The sequence below is a fragment of the Gymnoscopelus braueri genome (genome assembly GCF_963280865.1).
Source record: "Gymnoscopelus braueri genome assembly, chromosome: 22".
In the NCBI taxonomy this organism is placed as follows: domain Eukaryota; kingdom Metazoa; phylum Chordata; class Actinopteri; order Myctophiformes; family Myctophidae; genus Gymnoscopelus; species Gymnoscopelus braueri.
In genome coordinates, this window is record NC_137624.1 from 5160491 (window position 1) to 5181455 (window position 20965).

The window sequence follows — 20965 nt, forward strand, 5'->3', positions numbered from 1 at the left end:
GTGTATAAAATATGGTTAAAGTAGTTAAACTGATTGTGATGCTGTATTAACACATTTTGCTGGGGACCCCCTGGAACCCCACCAAGGACCCCACCATACAAAGGATGTCAGGTCAACAAATGAACCTAATAACATGCTATCTAATATATATTTCGGCTATTTGAAAATAGCCAATCTACAGTTGTGAGCTTGTAGATCTACGATTTTTTAGAATACATTTTGAAACATCATAGAAATACTGTTACAAGTAGGCCTAAGTCCGGAATTAAACATTTACTTGAGTAAAAGGGCAAAAGTATTGGCATCAAAATATACTTAAAGTATCAAAAGTAAAAGTGCTCATTATACAGGTGTATATAAAATGTATAAAGCCTTTTGAAAATAGCAGATCTACAAGCTCACAACACGTCGCAGCTTGTAGATCTGCTATTTTCAAATGGACGAAATTTATACAGAGCTGAAGTGTATGTTCTGTAATAATAATCAAAATCTATAAAGTAAGCTTAAGTAACTACTAACTAAAGTTGTCAAATAATTGTATATTTGCCTCTGAGATGTAGTGGAGGAGTAGAAGTAAAAGTACTGAAAATTGGAAATCCTCCAGTAAAGTAAAAATGCCTCAAAATTGTACTTGCACAAAGACTACCCAGACAGCACAGCGACATAGCGCCGATGTAGTGCCTATGCCTACATCCCTCTGTAGCATTGTAGGGGGGCTATGTCGCGTGGGGAGCGTTTGCTCACTGGGAAGATGTCTCCGCGACGTCGCTGGCCGCTTTTGCGCCGACATCGCTGCTCTCTCTGTGCGATCTTAATTCCGACGGTTGGACGCTTATCCTCCCTTCACCCTCTCCTCATTCTCTCCTTGTCCTCTCTTTATCCTCTCTTCTCACGCTGTCCATTCTACACTTATTCTACACTACTCTACATGTGCAAACATTGTTTTATGATGGTTAATATTTTCCAAAAATCTAAAATGAATAAATCATTTATTAGAAAAAGTCCTTACCTGCTGTACCTGGTAATGGAAGCCTTTCATATGATAAATATAAATTAAAATGTCTTTGGTCTCTGGATATTTAAATATAAGTTAGTTTAACAGTAATAGTTTTCCATTGTTTAGCCTACCACTGCATAGAAATGACACATTTTCTTACTATACCTTTTAAAATTGTTCTGCAAAATTCTACTTCATTCACAATACCCTTTTCCCTGTCATTTCAACAAAGAAACATTTAGCAAAGCTTTGTACGAAACCTTTTTCTTTATGTAGTCTGTTATTTTCAGTGCAAATATAATCATAATATACAGAGCAATATATAAAAATAAAACAAGTCCAAAAAGTGCAGTGTCACAAGTCACAACACCAGTGGTGGAAAGAGTACTCACATTTTTTATTTAAGTAAAAGTATCAATACTGCAATATAGTACTCTGTTACAAGTAAAAGTCCGGAATTCAAAATGTACTTGAGTAAAAGTACAAAAGTATTGGCATTAAAATGTACTTAAAGTACCAAAAGTAAAAGTACTCATTATGCAGAATGTCACAAATGTCAAAAATTACAGGCAATTTTAAAATAGTCTGCATTGTGGCTTGCAGGGATCCAAGTCAAAAGCTTTATTGTATGATATACACCAGGGGTCTTCAACAGGGGCTCCGGGACCCCTAGGACCCCTCAGAGATACTGAAGGGGGGCCGCCAAATCTTTGTGTGATAGGGATTTTTTTTCTCATTTTTTACATTAACCACTTGAACCCTTGCATCCCTATTCTGGGTGGAACATTAGCCGAAAATAGCATACGAGCTTGTAGATCTGCTATTTTCGGCAAAGAGGTTTTGTGTACAGGGAAAAAAAGAGCAGGTCAAAGCTCAAGCTTACAAAGTATTGAGGGTTTTAAGTGGTTAAATGTCTGAAAACACACATTTAACATGAATCCAGTATGTAGCGGCGGGTCCCTGCTCCATCTCTCGCTCAGCTAAGGGGTCCTTGGCCTGAAAAATGTTGAAGACCTCTGATATACCCAATAAAGCTTTTAACTGGGTGCCCTGCAAGCCATAGTGTGCAGACTATTATTTTAGAATATTTAGTAAATGAATGCCCTACTTTGACATACAAGAGGAAGGAAGCTGGCTAAGTATCATAAGTGTCCTTGAGCAAGACACTGAACCCCTACTGCTTCCGATAGTAGGTTGGTGCCTTGCATGGTTTCCTCCGCCATCGGTGTGTGAATGGGTGAATGTGAAGTACATCGTACAGCGATTTGAAGGGCCGGAAAGACTATAAAGGCGTTAAATGCATAAATGCAGTCCATCTACCTGTGCACAAGATGTAACAACATAAAACAACCTTGAACCATGAGTTTAAGTAGCAAAAACAGTGAATCCACAAGCTCACAACGCATAGCGACAGAATGTGAGCTTATAGATCTGCCATTAAAAAAAAAATGTAAAGCGAAAGTGGTCAAGTGTGTCTGTGGGTTTAAAAAATATTTAACCAATGAAAAGAGCTTGTGACTAAATACTACATTGGAACACAGGTTCTTTTTCCCCATTTCCTGAAAACGAAACAGTTTTAGACATGCAAGGTTTCTGTTTCACGCTAACGATATGATAAAGCTGAGGAGCCCACAAAGACAAGAAGACCACTTCATTCTGTTGTTGATTGCAGTCCGTTTCTTTAGCCCCCACCACCACTTTCGACCTGAAGCCTGTTTGAAGTGATCGGTCATGGCGCTGTTGACTTGATGCTTTGTAGCTTGTACATGTAGTCCCAATGGCTTCTGCAATGAAAAAACAAACAAACAAAAAAACATCAACAGCAAATACACTGTAGATGTTGCGTAGTACAGACAAGGGAAAAAAATCCTTCATGACTATACATCTTATCAATCACATGTGTACACCGTGAAGAAGCAATCAACAGATAACTCTTCCACTGACAGAATGGATGGCTGTCTTTCTTTAAGATATTTTTGGGGGCTTTTTCTGCCTTTATTGATAGGAAAGTAGACTGACAGGAAACGGGGAGAGAGATGGGGGGTGACACCCAGCAAAGGACCACTAGGCCAGCGGGCGCCCCAGTGGCTGTCTTCCTTAAGGCGCTCTTCCCATGTTGTAAAACAAAAAAGGCTTGCACACTGTGGGCTCCTGTTGCAAAGTGCTTCATTGCACCCGAGTGCTGCTGTGACGTTTCAGGCTTTCGCCATTCTCCCGTTTAAGGAGAAGAGCATTAATATGACCACCTCGTCGTGGAAGCCTCCCAATATGGTGTTATATACACTACTGGTTCTCAACCTTTTCAGGCCGTGACCCCCCAAAATGATCATATTTGAACTGGGGACCCCCTCACCCTGATAAGCACTTGGAATGTAAGGAGTTGAGGCATTCAATTTAGTTTGACTCGGTTCCACAGATAAATATTGTGAAAATAGCAGATCTACAAGCTCACAATGCCTCACGTTGCGAGGCGTTGTGAGCTTGTAGATCGGCTATTTTCACAATTTTGTTATATTAGGCTATTTGACAATTTGGCCAATGTTTTACCCGTTTATGGTATAGTTTGATGCAGTAATGGTCCCCCCCAAAATCATGTGGGGACCCCCCTGGGGATCCCGACCCACAGGTTGAGAACCACTGATATACACCAATATGGTGTTAGTTAAAGCCTTGCATCTCTTCGATGCCATCACTGCAACACCAAATCCATTGTGCCGAAAATAGCTGATCTACAAGCTCACAACACGTTGCAACGCGACATGTTGTGAGCTATAGATCGGCAACTTTCACAGATGGTTTGTCTATTATGACGTGTCCAGAATAGGGACTATAGGGTTAATGTGGCTAAAATGTACCTTGTGCAGTCTTCACTCTTTGCTGTAAAGGAATATGGTCCCAATGTTGAATACAAAATACAGTTTAACACTTTCCAGCTCTACAGATTGTTAGCCCTGTGCCGTTTTCTTCAAGAGGGCCTAGAGCATATTTAGTTTTTGGCCTGATAATGCATGTGAGAAAACGAATGAACAAAAACAGTCAACATAAACAATATTTTAATATATACATATAGAGATACCTTGTGCTTGTTCTGGCTCTTGATGTGCAGTAGAGAGTACTTTCAAGATCTACAGCGGAAAACACAATGAAATAAATTCAATGTTATGTGGTTTGACATTTATACTTATAGCTGCTGTAAAGATTGACATTACGGTATCAAGCCATTTTGATTGATTGAATACATTCCTGGTGTCAAGCTTAGAAGACTTGTCTAGGACCAGTTGCAAATTGCAGACAGGTGCTCTTTATGGCGGTTTTGAAGGAGGGTACGGAGTCTCACTTTTTGATGGGTGTTGGTAGGGCATTCCACACTTTGGTGGCATAACAGAACAAATTTAACCCCAAGTTTGTGCCGAATCTGGGTTGAACGAGTTCAGTGGAGCTCCTTCTGATGTTGGGCCTGCATGTGTCTCTCACGTTCTTGAAGCAGTTAGACAGGTACATGGGCTCAATGATCCCTTGAGTATATTGAAGACCAGGCCCATTGCAAGTTGCTGTACTCTGTCCTCTACCCTGAGCCATCCCACCCTATAGTATAACTAGAAAAAGTGCTCCTCGGAGCACAGGTCTCCGCCAGGTCAGGTAGGTTATTGTGGCCTCCTGGTGGCGCTATAATAGGCCAATGTGAAAAGGGTGGCATTTCTTCCTCGGCCTAGTGGGAATGTGCATGCATTCATGATTTGAGGCATTTTGTTCCAAAAATGTGTTTAGCTAAAGTAGACCTGCTGGTGGCGCTATAACAGGGCAATGTGAAAAGGGTGGCATTTCTTCTGCGGCCTAGTGGGAATGTGCGTGCAAATTTTCAGGGAAATCGCACGCCGCGTTCATGCTTTGAGACATTTTGTTCAAAACGGACCAATCCTGCAAACTTTGGAAGCCAACCTTAGCCAATCAGGATGGAATATGAAATATCGGACAGATGCGTCTTGATCACATGACTATAGAGATACTGTGTACCGATTTGTGTGATGTTTGGATAAGAAGGATTAATATCCAAAAATTTATTTGACATAAGTCGGCCTCCTGGTGGCGCTGTAAAAAGCAAATGTGAAAAATGCAGTGCAGATGTTTTTCCTTGGCTTCTAGGGAGTGTGCGTGCAAAGTTTCACGCAGATCGGTGCAGTTATAGTTAAAAATGCAAATCGGCCTGTTATAGCGCCACCATGAGGCTGATTTGAAAAGTTTTAAGTGGCATTTCTTCCTCGGCCAAGTGGGAATGTGCCAATGAGCCAATGAGGATGGAATATGGGAAATTGAAGAGATCCGGGTAGATCACATGACTATAGAGATACTGTGTACCGATTTGCATGACGTTTAGTTAAAAGCTGTAGGAGTAATAGGAAAAAATGGGTTTTGCACACATCGGCCTCCAGGTGGCGCTATAACAGGCCCATGTGAAAAATGTGGGGCAGAGGTTCTGAATTGGCATCCAGGGAGTGGGTGTGCACAGTTTCGCAGCGACCGGGCCAACGGTGCCGGAGCGCGCGCGCGCACACACACACACACACACGTCCTAGGTGTGAGGTTTAGTAGTAACCTGATCAGTTTGTTTTGGGAGGTCTGAAGTTTTGCTTTTAATGCCTTAAGTGTACCATGGTACTAGTGTACCATGAGGTGTATGCATGGTCATAAAATGGGCTTGCTTCAGGGGATTAGGGACTATGAATTAATCAACATAGCCTTTCTTTAAGTATACCTGGTGTTGAGGTGTGGGGAGGGGCTGTCACCAGCATATTTGACATGGCCGGCATGTACCTGGGAGGATACTTATTCCATATGTACAGTGGAATACATCGTCTTCATAATTAGCTACAATGAGGACACGTTGAATAAAAAAAAGATACAAATTGAAAACTTACATTTAGGTGTTGGGTGATCACTGATAAGTCTCAGAAGTGTCTGGTGTTGGCTGAGCTGCTTAAGTCCCGTCATGCCGTGGTCGCCTGCCGCTAGCTGCATATCCTTGGTCTTCTCTGGTCATATGTCTTGTTTATAGATCACAGAATCAGTACCAACAGCCATCAGACAAAAATCTCAAGGCACTAAGCATGACACACAATAACAGATAAATGTCAGTATTAACAGATGAAATGAACATATGGTACTGGTTGCTGTGTTTCTCTGTACCTTTATCAGTCTATTTTTAAAAATAAACATTTGTTTATCATTCAATTAGTTATTTTTTGTCAAGAAACATCTGTTGTTTGGTTAGTTCACACACACACACACACACACACACACACACACACACACACACACACACACACACACACACACACACACACACACACACACACACACACACACACACACACACACACAGTAGCTTATTAAAAACGGCTTAGGTGGTAGGGATCATAAGTCAATCAAGATAGCCTTTCTTTAAGTATACCTGGTGTGGAGAGGGGCTGTCAACAGCACAACATATCCTCTCTAGGTAACATGCTTGCATGGCCAGCATGTTACCTAGAGAGGATAATTATTACAAATGTACAGTGGAATAGATAGTCTTCAGTCTTCAGCTACAAAGAGGACACCATTGAATAAAAAGGCATCAAAATTAAAAACTCACATTCAGGTTGTTGGGATACAAGTCTCAGAAATGTCTGGTGTTGGCTGAGCTGCTTAAAAAGATGGGAGGCCTCGAGTCCCGTTCACGACGATCTGCACGTCTCTCCCCATCTCTCACATCTTTTTTCCTGTCCTTCTCCACTATACCTATAAATAAAGTCAGAAAAGTCCCAAAAAAAGAAAAATGGAACACTTGGCAATACAACAAAAGTTTACAATTGAACAAAGTGTACATTTTGATGTGTCAATATAAGTAGTCAGTGTAGTATAGACCAATTATTTGTTAACAAACATTGACACTGGACGCACAGGTGACTGCTTCATGTAATCAATTCCCAACAGATTTCCAAACCCCAAACCTGCTGTTTTGGGGTGCGCTGGTTTTAGTTCATTCAACCCCCTCTTGTGTGTTGGCTAGTGAGGTGCGTCCTAGTGAGACATATGTACTTCACCCCGCAACGGTATTGCGTGCCGAGAACAGCTGATATACACGCTCACAATCACGTCGCGGATGAGACTGTTGTGAGCTTGGAGGTCTGCTGTTCTCAGACGTTCTCTGCGCACGACACCTTTGCGGGACGGACGGGCTGCAGCTGCGTGAGCAAGAGCAGGTTCTGGTGCCATGATCATAGAGCGCTCCCTCCATTCTTATGACAGCCACTGGAGGTGGGGTTTGGGGGACAACTGTTTTGAATTGCTATTATTGTTTACACACAACAGAAACCAAGGATTATATATTTCAAGAGCGAGAGATCACAGTAAAAATCCTAAGCATTCTTCCTCCACACTGGGAGAAAAACAGCATCTGAAAGTTTGATGGGATGCATTTTTACACGTGAGGCTGTGACCACTTTTACATCGCATCTTATGAGCAGTGGGGTTCAGTTGGTGCCGGCCTGCGTGCGCAAACTGGTTCTTATTAGTGTGACGTAGTCTGTTAAGGCGTCTATATAGTCGCTGGTGAAGAAAGACACAAGAATGTACAAGAGATACAGAGTCACTTTGAACGTACCAGATGCACAGCATACTTTCTCAGCCTGGATCCCTCGTGCCCTGTGGTCGCCGGTCACTGGCTGTATGTCCGTGGTCTTGTCTGGTCATGTGTCTCATTCGTAGTTCATAGGTCACAGAATCAGTCCCAGCAGCCATCAGCCAAAAATCTAAAGGCACCAAGCATGACACACAATAACAGTTTTAACAGATAATACTAGTTCTGTTCCAGTACCAATCTCCTCCTTTTTCCCCTTATTTTTTGCATTTTTCAATTATATAAAACATGACAACAGTAAGGCTCTTGTTTAAAAAAAAAAAAGCCTATAAAAAAATCAAACAAAAACAGAGCAGATAGACATCACATAAAAATACATACACAACATTATACTAAATAAATAAATAAATTACCATTTATTTATCATTCAATTTGTTCAAGAATCATCTCCAACATGTCAGGTTAGTACACACACACCTCTCTCTCAAGGCCCAATATATACACACAGTGACCCTCACTCTCCACGGGACCGTACCTATGTTCCCCAGGTTCTATGTTCCCCAGGTTCTATGTTCCCCAGGTTCTATGTTCCCCGCAAAAAAGGTTCTATGTTCCCCACTTACCAAAAAAGGTTCTATGTTCCCTGGGTTCTATGTTCCCCTTTTACCAAAGAAAAGGTTCCATGTTCCCCGTTTACCCCAAAAAAGGTTCTATGTTCCCCATTAACAAAAAAAAGGTTCTATGTTCCCCGCTCACCCAAAATAAATGTTTAATTTCCAATTATTAATAACATCTCTGAACACACACAACTGAACATAATGGGGAGAAATTACTATCAGAAACTTGCCCGCCCCTTTCCCCTGGTGGCCATCTTGGACAAAAATTGTACCATAATGATAATAAGCATTGGTGAGGACCAATTATATGAAAATGGGTGAAGATGGGTTGTCCTTTAAGCTTGCATAATTGTCTCCACCAGGCCGAAAGGCATGGCGAGAGAGCAGGGCCGCATTAACCGCGGAACTTAGTGGAACTTGTGTTCCACGGCCTGCAGCCTGCAGGGGCCCTGTGTGAATTATGTATTTAAAAAATATATATATTATTGTAATTTTGTTTTAAATTTATATTATTTTATTATAATATTATATATATTCTTCTTCTTCTTATTTATAAAAATGTATACATTCGGGCCCTGCTGTGTGAATTATATATATTTAGAAACATATGTTGCTTTAGTTTTAATGTTGCGCGGCAGAACAGATGCAAACCTCTTGCATACGTCGCTGGTACTGATGTGTCACTTCTACTTCCTGTAAGTAGACAAAAAAATTAAACTACTGTCGACTAATCTTTACAAGCGGCTCTTATTTTGAAATCCTCCGCTTTTAGGGTAAGTTTGTTTCTGTTAACCAGTATGACTCTGCTATCATGGTCTGTGACAGCAACACAAATAAACAAGAACCATGTGGATTAAACGCAAGATTTGGGCCAACGTTCATATTTACGATATGAAAACCAGCTCCTGTGACTTAAACATTGTACAAACTTTGGAAGTGCCGTGCATTAAACTCTTTGAACCTCGGCGCAGCATGGTGAGTTAACCTTACAATGAAGATGTGTGTGCGTGTGTGTGTTTGTTTGAAGTAGGCTTAGCTTAGACTGTATCTCACGTGCTGTGTTTGAATAATGTAGCTCACGGTTGTTAATGTCATCTCTGTCTGTCTGTCTGTCTGTCTGTCTGTCTGTCTTAGTGCTACCATAATGTACACTGTGAAAATCTAAATGACATATTCTTAATACATTTGTACTGTGCAAATAGCTGAATAGGATGGGGTAGTAGGTCTACGCTACTGTATTTTAACATCAGTCGGTCATAAAGGTGAGCCATAATATTATTTTCTGAGGTGGTAAAAAGGTTGAGAACCACTGCGGTAGACTTCAAGAGGTCTTTTTACTTTAACTTTTCAAGTACATTTCAGAGCCTGTACTTTTGTACTTTTACTTGAGTAATTAGTTGAATGAGTACTTTTACTAAAGTCGCATTTTACATAAGTAAATGTATCTGAGGATACTTCTACTTTAAGTAAAGAAAGTGAGTAGTACTTTTACCATCTCTGCTGAGTATTGTTTTCTCAATTCTAAACTTGAATTGTTGAATTTCTTATGAAGAATAAGAAAATAAATATGAAACATTTGTTACCCATCTCATCACCATATGTCTAGTAGGCTACGACTGTAATGACCATAAAGTAACCTCCTTAATAATAAATGTAATTTGTAATGATAGACACTGTAGTTATAGCATAGACTGAAGTTGGAAAGGCTCTGCCCAGTGCCTGTGTCAGCACCGATCGTGCTGGCGGTGGCACGTGCACCAAACGCACGTGCGCGTGAACGCACCCAATATTGTCCGATTAATGTTGAGGGGGGGCCTTTGATTTGGTGTAGTTCCACGGCCCTGAGGGGCCTTAATGCGGCCCTGCGAGAGAGTATGTTTTACCCCCTGTCCGTCCGTCCGTCCGTCCGTCCGTGTGTGTGTCCTGTCCGTGTGTTACCAGCTAATCTCCGGCACCATTAGCCCGCTCGCTGCGAAACTATGCACATACACTCCCTCGATACCAATTCAGAACCTCTGCCCCAAATTTTTCACATGGGCCTGTTATAGCGCCACCAGGAGGCCGATTTGTGCAAAAAACATTTTTTTACATTACTCCTACAGATTTTATCCAAACGCCATGCAAATCGTTCCACAGTATCTCTATAGTCATGTGATCAACCCGGATCTGTCCGATTTCCATCCTGATTGGCTAAGGTTGGCTTGGCTAAAGTTTGCAGGATTGGTCCGTTTTGAACAAAATGCCTCGAATCATGAACGCAGCTTGCAATTTCCGTGAAATTTCACACGCACATTCCCACTAGGCCGAGGAAGAAATGCCACCTATTTCACATTGGCCTGTTATAGCGCCACCAGCAGGTCTAATTTAGCAAAACACATTTTTGGAACAAAATGTCACAAATCATAAATGCAGTGTCCGATTGCCGTGAAAGGCCTAGGAAGAAATGGCACCCTTTTCACATTGGCTTATTATACCGCCACCAGGAGGCCACAATAACGTACCTGACCTGGCGTAGACCTGTGCTCCGAGGAGCACTTTTTCTAGTTGTATTTATTTTTGTGTGTAAAAAACTTTGTAACTTTTTTTATATGCTTTATAAATTAAGCACTTTGAAATTGAAGATGATGGCCAATGTTGATGATAGTAAAAATGATAATAATATCGTATCGATATCGTGAGCCCAATATCGTGTATCGTATCATATGTACCGTGAAATTAATGTATCGTGACACCCCAAATAGATTTTGAGTCATGTCAAAGAAGTTTTCAAAACATGATATTTTGACACTTTAAAAACTGAAAAATTACAAATAACTAATGGGTATAAATACATGTATTTAAACCTTTTTAAATGTCTCACCATTTCCTGCATTTTTGGGTGAGCGGGGAACATAGAACCTTTTTTTGGTTGAGTGGGGAACATAGAAGCTTTTTCAGAACCTTTTTTGGTCGAGTGGGGAACATACAACCTTTTTTTTGGATGAGTGGGGAACATAGAACCCTTTTTTGGTTGAGCGGGGAACATAGAACCCGGGGAACATAGAACCTTTTTTGGGGGGGAGGGGAACATAGAACCTGGGGAACATAGAACCTGGGGAACATAGGTACGGTCCCCTCTCCACGATAGCTTTCGTACAGAGAGTGAGGTTCCAAACAGGGCTAGGAGCATATAAGCTAAGCCTGGCACTCTTTTCCTCATGTGTACAGTACAATGTGTCATTTTGAACCATTATCTTAAAAAATAAGCTGTCAATAAGTCGAATATAAATAGAAAAACATGTGTAGCCATAAAACAGGTACCGCCCTGTGTAGTGTCTAGTCTAGCGTGACGTAGGCTACTAACAGAACTGAAGTTTTCAGCTCAATATAACCTAAAAAATAAAAACATATTTGACATATCATCCATGAAATTATGAAGTTTAGAACATATCCTAACCATTTCTAGTGCATAACTGTGATGTTTTACATTACAAACCTGTTTTAAACAGCTGAAATGAGGAGAAAGTCGGCCGGAGAAAGTGTTGTTGTATCACCAGCTGGGCTCTGACGAGCAGCTAGTAAGGTGGGAGTGGTTCACAGCTCATCCCTAGACTGGTGACGCGAGGTTAGCGCCTCCCTGTGGCGTGAAAGGCAAGTGAGCCAACTATTTAACTCTGATTAAAATCCATCCTGTTGAACGCGACATAGCACCGATGTAGCAGCAACATAGCCCCTACATAGCCAACGCAGGGAAAATAAGTCGCTCTGCCGATCCCCTAGCAACACCCACGCTATGCACAGAAATGTAACGCGATGTATCGGCGATATGACGCTCTTATTCTGACGTCGCAGCGACGCTGGGTGCTGTCTGGGTAGTTAATATGACGTGTTTTCAACTCTCGTTTCACTGGGCGGCGTGGGCGCACAACCAACGGACCAACAACGTCCATACGACGTCCAAAAGACGTCCAAGTCAGAACTCTATATAAACGTTGCAAAAAGACGTCCCAGGACGACGTCGCGGAAAGACGTCCATACAACGTTGATACAACATCCGAGTCAGACCTCAGCTGCGTTGTAACAAGACGTCGAAACGACGTCCACACCACGTCCCCTTGTAACCTCCATACAACGTTGATACGACGTCCGAGTCGGACCTCAGCTGCGTTCTAACCATAGACTGTGGTTCTTCTAACAAAACGTCGAAACGACGTCCACACGATGTCCCCTTGTACCCTCCATACAACGTCGATACGACGTCCAAGTCAGACCTCACTTTAGCCTCGATCTCCAGGCTTTTATTTTTAGACCTCACTCAGCTGCATCTTGTTGATGGGATTTCTGACAATGAATTAAGAAATGGTAGAATAATAATGTATACAATTTGCATTGTGTTGCTTCCCTTCCCTTCCCCGCCCTCTAAATCAATAAAGCAAAGATACATAATACATTAGCTGCTATATTATTAATTATGTTTTATTATTAATACAAATTAAAAAAATATATATATTTGTTGATACACCCGTTTGGAGTCACCACTGCACACCAAACAAATGTATTTGTATTCATTGTTGTCACTTTAAAGCAAAGACAAAATATTATTCACATCTATTCATTTCCCCAGTTTATTAACGTCTAATCCTTACCCCTCAACCAGGTATTACTCTGGTATAATGGGTGGGTTGTATATTTTTTTCCAAATATAACCCTCGAGAATGAAATCAAGTCATTTTGAGGCAGAAATTGGTGGCAGGGTTTTTTTTTTATGGGTACATTGGCACCTTAAATACCGCCGGGTATTCCAACTGGTAAATTGCACTGGTTGGGCTATGATCTATGAACTATAATAACCCTCAGGAATGAAATAATACAATGAAAAAAAAAGTCATGGGTTATATCGGGCCTTTAAAGTTAATTCAATGGGTACATTCATTGAGTGGTCTGTAATCTTCACATTTTATGCATAATTAAAATGAAATGAAATCATTTTAAGACAGGAAAAAGATTTTGTCACCAGTTAGAAGCTGTAACAAATGTTTGGCATTTTATATATAGATTTTGTCCACTTGAGGGCGACACAGACCATAGAATTAAAATAAAGGCAGAGTATGCCTATCTAAAAGAGAGAATGCACTCGATCCGTGAACAACTCCATAGAAATCCACTCTAGGTATAAATTATACATGTGGAGTAAATAAATTATAAATTATACCTAGAGTAAATACATGATAAATTATACCAGACACAGAGTTATAATATTATACCGTATAATATTATAACTCTATGGTTGTGATTTTGTGAAGCATTAATTTGATGTGTGACATGAGAGGTTCTGCTCTCTCATCAAAATAAAAATATTTTAATGCTTATTTTATATTATCTGTTCTACCACGGTGTTGTGCGCCGAAAATAGCCGATCTGCAACCTCACAATGCGTCTTGCTAGTGGGGCAGTTAAGCAAAAATAATTGTGCATTTAAAGAAGCATGAAACTTTCAGCATATCATCTACATACCCCAAGGTTTGATTTCAGATGTGGAAGCACTTTCTGACTGACCTCTGGTGACCTTGAGCGGTCATTGACCACAGAATTGCATTTTTGCCACTTTTTGCCCCATTGTTCTCCACTATAATAATACATTATTCTTGTTAAAATTACAGTTTTGTTCTAATAAATGAAAAATGAAACCGAATAGTCACTCCACAGAAATGGTGATGACATTGTTATGACATTAAAAACAATGGTTAATGACTATGGTGCTGACTTTGGTTAATGACTATGGTGCTGACTATGGTTAATGAATATGGTCAATCTGACTATGGTGCTGCTGACTATGATTAATGGCTATGGTGCTGACTATGATTAATGGCTATGGTGCTGCCTATCGTTAATGACTATGGTAAATGACTACGGTACTGACTATGGTGCTGACTATAGTTAATGGCTATGCTACTGACTATGGCGCTGACTATGATTAATGGCTATGGTGCTGACTATGATTAATGGCTATGGTGCTGACTATGATTAATGGCTATGGTGCTGACTATTATTAATGACTATGGTGCTGACTATGGTTAATGACTATGGTAAATGACTAAGGTACTGACTATGGTGCTGACTATAGTTAATGGCTATGCTACTGACTATGCTGACTATGATTAATGGCTATAGTGCTGACTATGATTAATGGCTATGGTGCTGACTATGATTAATGGCTATGGTGCTGACTATTATTAATGACTATGGTGCTGACTATGGTTAATGACTATGGTAAATGACTAAGGTACTAACTATGGTGCTGACTATAGTTGATGGCTATGCTACTGACTATGGTGCTGACTATGGTGCTGACTATGGTGCTGACTTTGGTGCTGACTATAGTTAATGGCTATGGTGCTGACTATGGTTAATTATTTTCTTCAGGTCTTGTCAGGTTATAAAAAGTCATGATGCCAGGATTGGCCGACGGGCGGCCATCAATCCCATACAAAAAACAAACAAAAAACACATAACCACTTAAACCCCATATGGTTGACCGGAGTCCCTCAGGGCTCTATACTAGTGTATTTTCTGTTTTCTGTTGTTGTGGGGAAAGCTTTCGCTGAAAATAGCCGATCGACAAGCTCACAACGCGTCACACGCAACAACTCACAAGCTTGTTGATCTACTATTTTCTGCGAAAGCCCAGTTCCCCACAATAAGGAGGCTGGAGTTTAAGTGGTTAAGTTGTATAATTCTGTTTTCGTATTTCTCATTTAGTTTTGCCAAAGAAACAAAATGAATGACATCATGTGTTTTATTTAATATAAATAAAGACATGAACAATGAAATACTAAAAATGGTGCTTGAAATGACTCCTGATAAGATGCCAGAACAAAGTGACATTTGTAATTACTGACAATTTAAATAAACACTCAAACTGTACAATATACAACTTGAGTTGTGCATTAAATATATATTGACATATACAGCTTCACATTGAACCATTTCAATGAAGGGAAAACATTTAAGTCAAGCCACAATCACCAGAGAGACAACTCAGATGACACAACTAATACTTCACTTGGTGGCAAATAATAAAATATAGACTTATAATTGCCACAATTTGGCTATTTCACATGACAACTTTCAAGTTTGACGTATATTAACCTCAGTTGACTCATGACTATTAACCACTTAAAGGATTAGTGAAATTATTGGCTCAGGAATGTGACAAAACAAAACAAATCTGTGAAAATATTGTTTTGGGTGAACTACTCCTTAATGCCCTATTTCAAAAATAGTGAAAATAGCAGATCTGCCAGCTTACAAGCGTGTGAGCTTGTGTGAGCTTGTGGGTCTGCTATTTTCACTATTTTGTGATAGTTCTGAACATTTCAGCAAAAAATACCATTTCTATACTTCAATACAGCATCGCATTAAGAAAATTTACTTTGTATAGTTTACTGAAGCACTACACTGTCTCTGCATTCTACAGTATGTGTGTGATCACCTTGCTTATTGTAAGTCTCTGGATAAGAGTAGGACAGTCACAATTATTACATAATCGCCTAATCACAAATATTTTTGAGATAATCACAATTATTTTGCATCGTCATAATAATGTTGAAACACTTTCATACATTTTCAAACATATAAAAATAGCAGATCCACAACTCTCAACGCGCTGCAATGTGACATGTTGTTAGCTTGTAGATCGGCTTTTTCAACTATTAGCCAAACAGAAATCTAAGCTTTAGATAAGGTCGGTGTCCAGCCTGGACCAGCTAACTCCATTTTTCTTCTTTTTTTTTTTTCATAAATCAACGCTATTGAACCCCCTCTACATATGTGTAAAACATTTTTTAATAATAACCTATGAAAAGTATTAAAAGGCGCCTCTGACGAAAATTTCTAAAATATATAGTACTGTTTTTGTGAGGAGAGCAATGTATTTGAAAAAAATATTGTAATATTTTAAAGTCCTGCTCATTATTGTAGTCCTATATAAGCAGTGTCATGAAGTATCAGGGCATTAATTACTCATGCAAGTCATGCAAATGTTGACCATTATTGTAATAGTAATATAGTTGTTAGCTGACTGAGGAGTCTTAGTTAACAAGCTATAACAATAACTTATCAGACTGTTATTGCCCATCATTCAATAAGTTGTTCATCAGCAGTTTGTATTTTTTTTTACAGTATGTCCCTGCTGGAGGAAATGTGTGGCTGTGCAATGGTCCAGGTGGTGTATGGGAAGGCATGTGGAATGGACTGGGCAAGCTCAGAGGATGAGGAGAGAGGAAGTGGTCCCAGGTATAATACTGAATAATGTGTTCATGATTGATGAGTTGTATTGACATTGACATCACAATGTATGAGTGTTGAGTGAATAGATGTACAGTACACACACACACACACACACACACACACACACACACACACACACACACACACACACACACACACACACACACACACACACACACACACACACACACACACACACACACACACACACACTGTTTTTTGTTGTGTTTTTATATTCCCATGATGTGGCTGAGGAAGACACAGCTGGAGGAAGAAAGTGCAAGAAAGAAGGGAAGAATGATGGGAAAAGGAGAAGAATGATGGGACAGTCCTACATTAGCAAGAGGAAGGGAGAAGAGGTTAACAACGAGCCTCGGGTGATGGGACCGAGATGCCAGTCTGCTGCGTGTGTCAAGTCCTCCAAGCATCACTGCAGTGAACTTGATGAGGCAGACAGGGAGAAGATCTTTCAATGCTTTTGGGAGGACATAAACTGGGAAGAGAAGAGAATGTATGTGCAAGGTTTGATAGATGTCACCCCAGTAAAGAGGAGAAGGGTGTCTTCACAAAGGTCATCTGCTCGTGTTTTCTTTTTAAATGTTAATGGACAGAGAATGAGTGTGTGCAGGAGTTTGTTTCAAACATCTCCAAGAGCTCAAGGAGATCATGCCAAAAGACTTTCACAGCTTTTATGACAATCTAAAGCACTAAGAAACACCCACCACACACACACGCAACACACAACACACAACAGTGTGATAATAAAATGTTGATAGGGATAGGTAAATTCAACTGTGGTTGTTATTGTTAGTGCAGTAGGCTACAGATTTGATAGGCTACAGATTCTATTTTTCCTGAATGTATTTTGCATTTATATGCCATTTATTTATTGTTTGTGTGCCATGATTGCTTTTGTTAAATACATGATTGAGTATTGAGGCAGAATTGTTTGTTGCACTCAACTGTAGAAGAACAACAGTGGTAACAGTTAGATCCATGGTTGTTTACAATGCATGTTCAAGTAAAAGTTGTTTAAGTACAGTATTCAGCTTGATCTATACTTAGTATATGAGTATATGAGGATGGCGCTTAAATAGCTGATCTCCAAGCTCACAATGCGTTGTGATGTGTTGTGAGCTTTGAGATCCATTGCCAGCTGTTCTTATCAATGATGGACAAAACCTCCTAACTCCATTTGCGCTTGATTTGTGTTTGGACAAAACTCCTAACTCCACTTGAGCTGGATTTGGGTAAAGTGGTGATAATATAATGACACATGCAAGTATCTGATAATATATAAAGTCACAATACCAAGTTTGATGAGGCAGTATTGCTTTGTTTTAAAAATATTAAGGTTTTCTTCATTTTCTGAAAAATTGATATTTAGTTTTTCATTTCCTGAACAATTACCATTTTGGATTTAGCTGGTTCCGGCCGGACAGGAGAGATAAGTAAAGTTAAGTAAATTGTCATGATCGTGACAGCCCTATATGAGTGTCTGCTAAATTGATTGATTGAATACTTCATTAAGTTAGCAAAATGTACAGTGGTACACTTATACAATGATGTTAAAGGTTCTGTGACATTCATTTTCACATTTTTTGGGGGGTTTTATGACCTCAATTACACCCAAAAAATCTGAACTTTGAACATTCAGTGGATTTTCTGTGGTCTGGGGTTTTCTGAATAATTAGGCTGAAAAGTAATCTGAGCTTGGCCCTTGGGCAGTGAAGTCACAGGAGTGGAAGTTTTTGTTAAAACTTTTTATACACGTTTGAAGGACCATGACAAAGACTTTTAATGTGTGGTAAAACTGAATGTCATGAAACCTTTAAAACACAAAAAGCCCTAAGGGCTTTTTTCCATTGTGGTCCTGTGTATTCAATTCATCAAGACATTTAAAGACATGCAATAACATACAAGAAATCATCGACACGAATAGCAAGCAATAAACGAATATTATGTACAGGGAAAGAAATTTCATTTCTGGTGTCAAGCTTAGAAGACTTTTCTAGGACCAGTTACAAAGTGCAGATAGGTGCTCTTTTATGGCAGTTTTGAAGGAGGGTAAGGAGTCACACTTTTTGATGGTTGTTTGTAGGGCATTCCACATTTGGTGGCATAGCAGTAGAACAAATGTATTCCCCATGTTTGTGCCTAAATTGTAATTGTTTAATTGTATGTCCCTGATGATGAAGCGGTGTGGTTGAATACTTTGTCCACCGGTGGTTTTTCAGGTAGAAGACTGTGACAGTCGGCCCACCGTGTGACGATGGAGGAGGATTGTAAACCGCTGTTGAGCTCCACACGGACGGAAGAGAGCTTCCACCGCGGCAAAAAAATTAAAATAAAAAACACGCTTTAGAAGGTTAATATCAGTCACCAGAACCAGGGACGTGTGTTTTCAATTAGTCTACAACATGTTTAACCCTTGCATTGCGTTAGAAAAATGCATCCACTTGTGGTGTTAGCGGAACAAATTTGACCTGTGATTTAAATCAGCCCAAAATACTCAAAATAAATGTTTTCATAATTTTTCTCCCACCTCATAGCTGACTTGTAATGCATTCATATCCATGTAAACACCTTTTAAAATATTATGTTGGGTTAGGGCTATTGTTTCATCTTTCAATATGTCTCGTTTTCTATTCACTCATTACATTTCCTATTATGAAGGCAATGGATATGTCACGATCTGGTGGTGTGGTGAGGACCCAAATGCAGACAGCCAGGCAGAGTAGTGTTCAAACCCAAGATTGGGATTTTATTACAGACTAACATACAGACAGAGGATGTGACACAAACAATGATCCGACAAGCACTGACTGGGGAACAAGACTAATATACGCATGAGGGCTGATTACACATGAGATACAGCTGGAGAAGACAACATAGAACCAGAACGACTAGAACACAACATAGAAATACAACACCTAGACGGGCACAGTCTGAGACTGTGACAGGATAATGATGTTATCTAGCTATAATAGAATAATTAAGAATAATAAATAGAACACACTTCCAAAACAAGACCAGGAGACCTGGTTCTGCCAGACCCAGACTTCACATGACGTGTCAGCCCATGTATGGACGAAAGGGGGACAGACTTTTATGGCTGGGGCCTAAGGACAAAGTGACCAAAACCTGTTTTTTGCCCATGTATGGAGAAAACAGGTACAAAACATGCCCATGTATGGACGAAAGGGGGACAGACTTTTATGGCTGGGGCCTAAGGACAAAGTGACCATGCCCATGTATGGAGGAAACAGGTACAACAGGTTGAATACTTTATCCACCGGTGGTTTTTCAGGTAGAAGACTGTGACAGTCGGCCCACCGTGTGACGATGGAGGAGGATTGTAGACCGCTGTTGAGCTCCATACGGACGGAAGACAGCTTCCACCGCGGCTCCACAGACTCCCTGGACTCCAGAATCAAACGGTACGCTCATGATCACGGACATACAGTGATTCTCAACATCCCTAATTTCAAAAAGCACTTGGCCACGGACCCCCATTTCATACTTGAAAAATAACAAAAAACATTTAAATCTCTGGGACCCCAATCTAAACTTTCAAATCATCAGTGTTCATTTAACTTGTAAGTTACAGACATATAAGGGTCCATTTGGTTCCATTTGTCATGCTAAATGTAATGCCTCAACTCCTGCAATATAAGTGCTTGTCAGGGTGGGGGGTCCCCAGTTCAAATATGATTATGTTGGGGGGTCCCCAGTTCAAATATGATTATGTTGTGTTGGGGGGGGGGGGGGGGGGGTCACAGCCTGAAAAGGTTGAGAACCACTGGTCTAGGGGATTGAGGGACAGTAACATATCCAGTGAAAAACAGGAAGGCAATTGATGGATGATGTGAATTTAGTGTTTATTTGTAAAACTAAGTGAGTGTCTGAACAAAAACAAACAGGAAGGGATCGGTGAGTGCCAAATCAATGTAATCAATACAACAAAAACCCACCAACCGGACAAAGAAAGCATCTAATCTAAACAAAACACACTGAACAAACAAAACGCACTATCAAACGCAAAATACAGTGGCAGGACACTCCCCTCTAACCTAGTGGACTTAACCCATTAAGACCTGAGGCCGATTCTATAAATGACTTCTAAATTAGTAGTTCTCCAACCTTTTCGTGCCAAGGACCTTCTAAATGATTATGTATTTGGCCGCGGACCCCCACCTGAAAAGGGTTTGTGCCAGGGACCCCCAGAAGAGAAGGTTTGTGTAAAAAACATTTTCGATAATGTTTCAATTTTTTTTAAACATAGCAGATGCATCTGGCACATTTATTTTCTGAAAAACTTTCTATATATTGCTATATAGCTCAAATCTGAAATGACAGATGCTTTCCCGGTTTTAAAGGGGTCTTTCACTTTTAAAACACCTCTGGGGTCATCTTTACGTCTACTCTGGCTTTTGTGTGCACCCCAGACAGTTTTTAAGTTGCTTG

The 20965-nt window shown here is 40.2% G+C and overlaps 1 protein-coding gene and 1 long non-coding RNA gene across 2 annotated transcripts in view; one reads left to right on the forward strand and one right to left on the reverse strand.

Moving 5' to 3' along the window:
• LOC308078321 (neutral amino acid transporter 9-like) overlaps nucleotides 1-20965 on the forward strand; it is a 49242-nt gene that overhangs the window by 14020 nt on the left and 14257 nt on the right. The gene's annotated exons all lie outside the window — the stretch shown is intronic.
• Nucleotides 1397-7750, reverse strand: LOC308078527. Its single transcript, XR_013932532.1, has 4 exons — nucleotides 7638-7750; nucleotides 6627-6772; nucleotides 4074-4122; nucleotides 1397-2781 (listed from the first exon to the last, which is right to left on the reverse strand). It is a non-coding gene; the product is annotated as an uncharacterized lncRNA (long non-coding RNA).